At 40.3% G+C, this 9,591-nt stretch overlaps 1 long non-coding RNA gene across 1 annotated transcript in view; it reads left to right on the top strand.

The window, feature by feature from the left end:
• Positions 1–5,507: 5,507 nt before the first annotated feature.
• LOC112657600 (uncharacterized) overlaps positions 5,508–9,591 on the top strand; it is an 83,588-nt gene continuing 79,504 nt past the window's right edge. Inside the window, exon 1 of the long non-coding RNA XR_003135148.2 lies at positions 5,508–5,734. This is a non-coding gene — a long non-coding RNA (uncharacterized LOC112657600). The remainder of the gene's footprint in view (positions 5,735–9,591) is intronic.

Raw genomic sequence — 9,591 nt, 5'->3', positions numbered from 1 at the left:
CTTGGAATTTGGCATTAGAGTTTGTTTACGGCTAATGAAACTTTCTTGTTTTGAAGACTCACATTTGGATTGGTGTTCCAAGAATTCTCCAAAGGCTGTTCACATGCATTTTGAAGAGCTCTTTCAGCATCAAATGGCTCTCACAAAAAAAAGGCTTTTTATCAACTGAATGAGAAAGGGGAACATGATTCAAAGGAGAAAAAAAATCCTGCTGTAGGCTTTTTCTGAGGTAAACCATGGAGAGAGCTCTAGGTTAGAAAATTGCTTTCACTTAAGCTTATTATGGGACAAAGACTGTAGGGTTCTTATCTTTCCTGTATGTACTAGGGTCCTTGAAAAGATGTTTTTTTTCCTGGCCCTGAAAAATTCTTAATGTCTTTTGGATTTTCAGTGTATTCTAGTGGCTGTGCCCTTTCTGAAACAAGTGGTTATTGACCAGAAGTTTGTTTTCTTTACAATCAGTGAATAAACAAAGAAAAGCAAAGAAGCAGAGTTCTCCTGGGGCCATTTTCTGAACTTTGTAAGCCAATGGGTTATCAGCCAGGGATCATGTGTCTCCTGGAAGAGTCAAGAACAGGAAAAACCAAAAATAAAATCCCCTGAAAAGAAAAAAAGTTTGCCTTGTGAAGATGCTGCCCATTTTCAGTAGAAGAGGAATAACAGCTGGCACTTAGCTGAGGGAGATAGCAGGTGGAGCTGGATCTCTGCTGGGCGGTATGTTGGAAGGAAGCCCTCAGATTTCAACATGGTGTATTATCCTTTGCAGACAAAATACTTTAAATAAATAGAAATCAGTGTGAAGATTCCATAATGTAAGTTGACACATGCAAGCACAAACCTCACACGTATTTCAGTTGGCCATGCTCCCTTTCTCAGGTGATGATGAGAACCAGCAGCATGCAGACAGGGGGAGGAAAAGGGGGCTGGGAGCAGGGGTAGGGGAGGGGAGAGGGGGCAACCAAGAGATGGGTTGCTGCCTGATAACACTAGGTGCTCTCCAGGCAGCTGTGGTAGGTGAAGAAACCAATAGTCAAATATCAGGCCTTTCTGGAAGGAAGAGTCTATTTTAAAACAACTGACTCAAGGGCAATGGCTTTGATCTTGAGATAGAGTGCCTGAGCCTGACTTGGAGCTTCAATAGCTGTTTTCTTTTAAAAGAAAATGATGCAGTTTATTTTTACCATCACACTGAGTAGAAGTCCTGTTAACTGAGGTCTAAGTAAAATAGTTCATAAAAGGAAAGCCGTGAGAAAAAAAAAGAAAGAAAAAAGGAAAACCGTCTCCAGGCAGTTTTTCACTTTGCCCCACTGCTGACCCCCATTGATTTTGAGTTCAGTATCATTTTGTTATTAGACTCCAAAATCTGACCTTAAGGGACCCATTAATGTGTGGATTTTCCAGATATACCTTCCCATAAGTGGCTGGATCAATCTCCTGAGTCAGTTCTTTGTTCCTTGGGTTTCTAAATATCAGAAATCTGTCTACCTCTTTAAGAAGGGCTGACTATGTAATTAGGAAATTCACTGCAAATGATCAATTATACAGATAGATTTCTAAGGGAGGTTTTTTTTTTCTCTCTGTTCTTGACTCATTCTATATTTTCTAATTTGTGTCTTAAGGAATATGAGCATGTATGGGATAGGAATAGATGCTCTCTAAAAGAGAGTTCCATAGACAAATCAGTTTGAGACTCTCTGGCTAAACAAAGCCACCTGGTTGTGTCTGTGTTTGTGTGTGTATGTGCCTGTGTGTGCGCACACATGCATGTGAACTTAAACTGCAGGACTATGCATTGGACTCTTGAAGAATATAGGCATGCAGTACTTTCCAATTTGATTTGACCATGGAACTGCCAAGGAACCCCATTTGGAAAATTGTATTTTGGGTAGATGGATCTGTTTTTCTTATGATTTTTACAGAAAAATTACTCTAATACAACTTCCCATAACCTTAGGATGTTTGTACTTATAATATTGCCAATGTTTTGAACAGAAGGAAAGAATCTATAAAAATGTTAGAGATATTTTTTTTCAGATAACTCCAACGACAGGAAGGAAGCACACTACTTTTCTAACACTTTGTGTAAATGCTATGCTTCATATTTCCACTATATAGGTGAGTTTATACTTTATCATTTCTATCCTAAGTTCTTAAATTCTAGCTTTCCTCTTACTCTCAGTCGCAATGATAACAATTGAAGTGTTAAAAATTCAACCAAGATGTATTTTTTCATTAAAAATGATTTACTTTTCATTGCAGAAAATATGGGAAAAGCGTAAAAAATAAAATAAAAGAAATAAAACTTATCTGATATAACCATGGTTGACATTCTGTAGAAGTCAGAGCTGCTAACAGTAGTTTTTATTTCAATTTTTTTGAATTAGAGTTTCTACATTAAAAAATTGGATGATTTCTCACAAAGACACATTTCTAGCTTCTTCTGAAATCTGGAACATTGGCATCATGTGACTTGCATTCTGGTGTGTCAGAGTTCAGGGCTGAGCAGCAGCTGCTCTCTTTAGGAAAGAAACCCCCTTCTTGTTTTATCCACCTGTACCCTGAGATATTTGGGTTTGAAACCCTAATTATAAGATCTTCTCATCTTTTCCCTCTTGGGTAATGTTTAATTTTAGAAAGGGAGTTATCCTTTTGTTTTCAAGTGTAAGCTTTTTCATCTTAAAATTTTATTAACATTTTCCTATACAATTAAATGTTCCATATCATTGCTTTTGTCTGCATGATATTCTATTACATGGATATGCCATACTTTTAAGATTTTATTTATTTGTTTGTTTTTTTGTTTTGTTTTGTTTTTTTAATAATAAATTTATTTTTTATTGGTGTTCAATTTGCCAACATACAGAATAACACCCAGTGCTCATCCCGTCAAGTGCCCCCCTCAGTGCCCATCACCCATTCACCCCCTCCCCCGCCCTCCTCCCCTTCCACCACCCCTAGTTCGTTTCCCAGAGTTAGGAGTCTTCATGTTCTGTCTCTCTTTCTGATATTTTCTACCCATTGCTTCTCCCTTCCCTTCTATTCCCTTTCAGTATTATTTATATTCCCCAAATGAATGAGACCATATAATGTTTGTCCTTCTCCGATTGACTTACTTCACTCAGCATAATATCCTCCAGTTCTGGGAACCCTGGGTGGCGCAGCGGTTTAGCGCCTGCCTTTGGCCCAGGGCGCGATTCTGGAGACCCGGGATCGAATCCCACGTCGGGCTCCCGGTGCATGGAGCCTGCTTCTCCCTCTGCCTATGTCTCTGCCTCTCTCTTTCTGTGTGTGACTATCATAAATAAATATAAAATAAAAAAAAATACCCTCCAGTTCCACCCACGTCGAAGCAAATGGTGGGTATTTGTCGTTTCTAATTGCTGAGTAATATTCCATTGTATACATAGACCACAGCTTCTTTATCCATTCATCTTTCGATGGACACCGAGGCTCCTTCCACAGTTTGGCTATTGTGGACATTGCTGCTATAATCGGGGTGCAGGTGTCCCGGCATTTCATTGCATCTGTATCTTTGGGGTAAATCCCCAGCAGTGCAATTGCTGGGTCATAGGGTAGCTCTATTTAAACTCTTTGAGGAACCTCCACACAGTTTTCCAGAGTGACTGCACCACTTCACATTCCCACCAACAGTGCAAGAGGGTTCCCTTTTCTCCGCATCCTCTCCAACATTTGTGGTTTCCTGCCTTGTTAATTTTCCCCATTCTCACTGGTGTGAGGTGGTATCTCATTGTGGTTTCATGGACTTTCTTCAGAGAGTTAGAACAAATTATTTTAAGATTTGTGTGAAATCAGAAAAGACCCTGAATAGCCAGGGGAATTTTAAAAAGAAAAACATAGCTGGGGGCATCACAATGCCAGATTTCAGGTTGTGCTACAAAGCTGTGGTCATCAAAACAGTGTGGTACTGGCACAAAAACAGACACATAGATCAATGGAACAGAATAGAGAATCCAGAAGTGGACCCTCAACTTTATGGTTAACTGATATTCGATAAAGGAGGAAAGACTATCCACTGGAAGAAAGACAGTCTCTTCAATAAACGGTGCTGGGAAAATTGGACATCCACATGCAGAAGAATGAGACTAGACCACTCTCTTTCACCACACACAAAGATAAACTCAAAATGGATGAAAGATCTAAATGTGAGACAGGATTCCATCAAAATCCTGTAGGAGAACACAGGCAACACCCTTTTTGAACTCTGCCACAGTAACTTCTTGCAAGATACATCCACAAGGCAAAAGAAACAAAAGCAAAAATGAACTATTGGGACTTCATCAAGATAAAAAGCTTTTGCACAGCAAAGGATACAGTCAAGAAAACTCAAAGACAACCTACAGAATGGGAGAAGATATTTGCAAATGACGTATCAGACAAAGGGCTAGTTTCCAAGATCTATAAAGAACTTACTAAACTCAACACCAAAGAAACAAACAATCCAATCATGAAATGGGCAAAAGACATGAACAGAAATCTCACAGAGGAAGACATAGACATGGCCAACAAGCACATGAGAAAATGCTCTGTATCACTGCCATCAGGGAAATACAAATTATTTATTTATTTGAAAAGGAGAGTGAGAGCAAAAGCAGTGGGAAGGGCAGAGGCAGAGGGAGAAGCAGACTCCCTGCTGAGCAGGGAGCCCTAGGCAACAATTGATCCCAGGATCCCAGGACCTGAGAGGAGGCAGATGCTTAACCAAATGAGCCACTTAGGTGCCCCAGATATGCCATACTTTATATAACCAATCCCCTGCTCTACTGGGCTTTTGTGTAATTCCCAGTTTATTCTATCAAATATACAACACAGGGGATAAACATCCTGGTAGCAAAATCTGTGCATGTGTTCATAATCATGAACACATTTCTTTAGGATAAAATCCTACATTTGGAATTGCTGAGTCAAAGAATATAAGTATTTTAAACACTTTTGAGACTCATTGCTAAATATACTCACCCAGACTTTCACATACTTGGCAGTGAAGTGATCTCTTCAGAGCTCTAATAGATTAATATGTGTTTCCAGGGGTTTGGCTGTGGGCAGTGTTTCCCACACTTTAGCACAGACCCTTTTATCATGTTAACTACTAACAGCTCACGACAAAATAATATTCTGTTGAGGAGAGCCTGAGAAATTCAAGTTGAATTGGTGGTTGTGAGGAAGTGCTAAAAGATGAAGGGCTTTGTAACACAAGGCCTGTTTACATCACAGTTCTGTTTAGCTGTCAACTAGGCTTCATGCTTAACTCTATGAAATTATGGATCCCTATCCAAAGAATAGTCTTTCAGAAAAACCTACCTACTTTGTAGGGAAGGGACCATTCTTACCCACTCTCACCCATACCAGCATCCTTTGTCTTTCTTGTTTCCTCTCTCATTACCATGCTGTCCTGATCACTCTTGACTCTTTTCCTGCTGATGTGGGAAGAAAAACGTAGCCACTTTGTTTCTTTTTAGAACTAACTGAAACAAACTGATAAATAAGTGGACTCCCTGTAAAAATTGGAGAAAAACAGCATGTTTTGCAGTGTGGAGCTTGAAGCAGTTTAGTGTTTGGAGAGTGTTGAAGTTGAGGTTCGAGAGGAAGACGGGAGGTCATCTGAGAAGCCTCCCGAGAGGGGTGGCCTCTATGGCCTTGTGGAGAAGAGATGGAGGGGGCTTGAGCCTGAAGAAGAGAGGACTTTAGAGGTCGCTGGAGTGGCTTCAGTGAAAGTGTAAGTCTGAGTGGGGAGGTCTTGAACTTGAGCTGTTGTGGTAGAGATGGAGAAGGATGTGTGGTAAAATCGGAGCAGGAGGAGAGAGCACTGAGGATGACTTTTCAAGGACCCCAGTCATCAGCAAGATATGAGTTTATGTCTGTGTATAACTTTCTGGACTTTTCATATCCAAATACATTTTATATAAAGAGTCAAACAATTTGAGGTAAACAAATTTAGGGTTAAGAGGCTCTTATGTATATAATGGTCTTAAGATTTTTTCAAAGTTAAAATAGCCTCAGTTTTTGAATTGAGGTATAATCGACATAGTACATTATATTAGTTTCAGGTGTACAATATAGTGATTCAATGTATATGTTGTGAAATGATCACTATAATACATCTAGTTAATGTCTATTGCCATACATAACTACAGAGTTTTTTTCTTGTAATGAGAACTTTTAAGATCTACTCTCTTAGCAACTCTCAAACATGCCATACAGTGTCAATAACTGTAGTTACCAGCCTATACATTACATCCCTAGGACTTACCTGGAAATTTGTACCTTTTGACCTCCTTCACCTATTTTATCCACTCCCACCCCCTATCACTGGCAACCACCAATCTAAAACAACTTCCTTAATTAAAAATTTAGCCAATATGGGAAAAAACCATGAGTAAAAATATTTTAATTAATTAATTAATTAATTAATTTTTTAATTTTTGGGGGGTAAAAATATTTTAAAAACCACCTTTAGTCTCAGCATGTAAGTTATTTTCAACATTTTGTGTATAATTTTTCAGAACTTTTGAGCTAACTTCTCATTGAACTATTAATGAGTCCAGGAGTCATGGCTTTGGCAATTACTCCCTGTGATTTCCTTATTTGCTGCAAATAAAGTTTCCTTTGTGTGACAACTCCATAAAACCCCACAAACTATTAATGAGACCTTATTTAATTTTTACTTTTATTTAATGTATTTATATAATCAGACATTCCTTTGTACTCTCACTCTTTTCTTTTCAGCTTAAAAGTTTTTCAACGTCAGGAGGAAGATGACTGGTGGACTCTTGCTTTTGAATGTCATATACATGGTGCTAACTAGGGCCTCTCTGGTTTTAACCAGGCTGGCTGCTAACCTAGTCACTGAAAACAAATGCAATAACACCATCTCTTTCGTGTTTTAGTCTTTTATTTTTTAAAGATTTTATTTATTTATTTGAGAGACAGAGAGAGAGAGAATGAGTATGGGGGTGGAGTAGCAGAGGGAGAGGAACAGGGTAGCCTCCCCACTGAGTGCAGAGCTGAGTCTGGGGGCTCCAGCCCAGGACCCTGAGATCATGATCTGAGCACAAATCAGGAGTGGGCTGCTTAACTGACTGAGCCACTCAAGTGTCCCATTTTAGTCTTCTTTAAAGTCATCAAAGATGATCACCATGAAGTAGATCTTCCCCTAGCTTATTCGTTGCTACCCATGTGTAATAGTCCCATTTTGCAACTTGGAACCTAAAGAAGTGAGTTGGTGTTTCTTGAGGGGGAGGAAGAGGAGAGTCCTAAGGAAGAGAGTGGAGGATTCCCTAGAAAACCAGCCTTGATATGGAGATTTGCAAACAGATCTGTTTATTGAGGAGTGGGTTTGGGGTTAGCTCCAGTGAGGGAGTAAAGAAAGCAGGTTTGGGCAGAAGGAGAAATTAAACTAGCAATTGCAATGAAAGCCTAGGAGGAGGTAAGCTGGAATTCAGGCAACTCTCTTTAGCAGAGGGTGGTTCCTGAAGACTCAGCTCTGAGCGGCCAGAATGCCTGCTACCTGGGCAAAAATGGTCCGGGAGGGGAGATCTGGGTGGTAGACCAGAGTACCCATTGAATTCCACATCTCATGCCACTTGGATCTGCTTGTTTCATATAATAGATTTTCTCCTTCTGAGATCAGGTCTTTTAAGATTCTCTGTGGTTCTTTTTTCCTGGAGAAACTTCTAAGCAAAAATCAGTGACATAAACTACAAATTCTGTTGCTGCCCTGGGTCTCAGGGCTGCTGCTGATACCATCATCTCCTCTAGGTTCTTCTCATTCTCAGTGCTTTTGCTAGGATGACCTTCATCCCTAGGGGGTCTGAGCCCATGGTTGCCATGCCCTTCTCAGCCACAGTGGCTGGACTTGTTCATTTACTGTCAAAAATGAATAAGAGAGGACCAAAACACCCCAGTGGACCGCCTAGGTGCCGAACGAATTCTTCCCTGTCCCTGTTGTCTTATGGCACACATACCTCATCCTGCTCATCTGGTGATTGACAGGGTCAATCACCCCATTGGGATGACTGATTCCTTTTCTTGCCTGTTGGTCTTTTGGCAGGAGAAACCTAAAGAAACTGAGTGGCATCTATAGCTATCATGACTGAGAGTGGGAGTTAGGTCTGAAGCAAGATGGTTAAGGTATATTATTGTCCATTCCACGTAAATACAAAATGTTTCTGATCCTTCTTAGAGGGATGGAAAAAATTTTGCATCGGTCTGATTCCTGTATACAAGGTAACTGAAGTCTTGTTGATCTACTGTAATAATGATACCAACTACCGGGGCCACTATTTGGTTGAGTTTACAGTAGTTCATTGTCACCTTCCATGATGATCCATTCAGTTCTTGTAAAGGCCAACTAATGAATAAATGGGCGTATGATAAAAGTGAGGATACTTGCTTCCTTTAGGGCTTTAAGGTGCACTAGATCATCATCATTCCTTTCACAATATGCTACTTATTTTCATTTTACTCTATTAATCAATTTGGGAAGTGGTGCTCAGAAGGTCCCAAGCAGCCCCCCACATTGACAGCTCTTACCACAGGGACCAAAAACCTCCCCCAAACAAAAACCATTGTAGTTGGGGATTCTGTCGACTATTATTTTTCTTTTTTTGGGGGAGCAGAGAAGTGACTACTGGGTAGGTCCCTGGATCCAATGAATTCATTTTGAGGTGAACCTGGAATAAAAATACTTATAATCTGACCCCGTTCCATTGCTATTCAAATGGTCGGGCCATTACGATGTTTCTGGTCTCTTAAGTGTCAATGTCAGCTTGGAGCCTGTGTCCAGCAGTCCTCAAAATGTCTTGGTATTTCCTTTTACCCAATGTGTGGTTACTTGAGTAAATGATTATTGGTCCATTTGGCAAAGGACTGGGGTAATTATCACCATGTACATTTACTTTAGTGTTTCAGGGTCTTTCCTCCTGGGGACCTAGCTCTCCTTCAGTCAATGGGTTTTGGGTTCGAAAAATAAGCTCATGTCCAGAAATTGGACAGGAGATCATAACTCTTGAATAGGGAGGTTTCTCTCATCCTCTAGAGTATCTGTTCTTGATTAGAAAAATTCATAGATGAGAAATACTCTTGTTGTCTGTTATCTGTCTTGTGCCTGTAGATGCTGTGTTCTATTAACTATCATTCTCTGTTCATAAAAATAGTATATCTGGGGATCCCTGGGTGGCTCAGCGGTTTTGGCGCCTGCCTTTGGCCTAGGGCGTGGTCCTGGAGTCCCAGGATTGAGTCCCACCTCAGGCTCCCTGCATGGAGCCTGCTTCTCCCTCTGCCTGTGTCTCTGCCTCTCTCTCTCTCTGTCTCTCATGAATAAATAAATAAAATCTTAAAAAAATAGTATATCCACTCCTCTGAGTCCTTTGATCCCTTTCCTATCATCTACTATAGCAATTCTGGCATTTCTGTGTCACTTAGTTTGGGCCATCGATTTTTCCACCATCCAAAAGCTAGATTAGCAGCAGATTTGTCCCATCTCCTAGGGCCCTTGCAAGGGTGTTAAATCCTATATCCCATTTACAAATCTTATGTTTCATTCCCCAATATCTCCCAGTCAAGCTCCCTCTG

Source organism: Canis lupus, chromosome 8, assembly GCF_003254725.2.
Source record: "Canis lupus dingo isolate Sandy chromosome 8, ASM325472v2, whole genome shotgun sequence".
Taxonomy (NCBI): domain Eukaryota; kingdom Metazoa; phylum Chordata; class Mammalia; order Carnivora; family Canidae; genus Canis; species Canis lupus.
The sequence above is the reverse complement of the archived record's forward strand: the minus strand, read 5'-3'. Positions and strand labels throughout refer to the sequence as shown.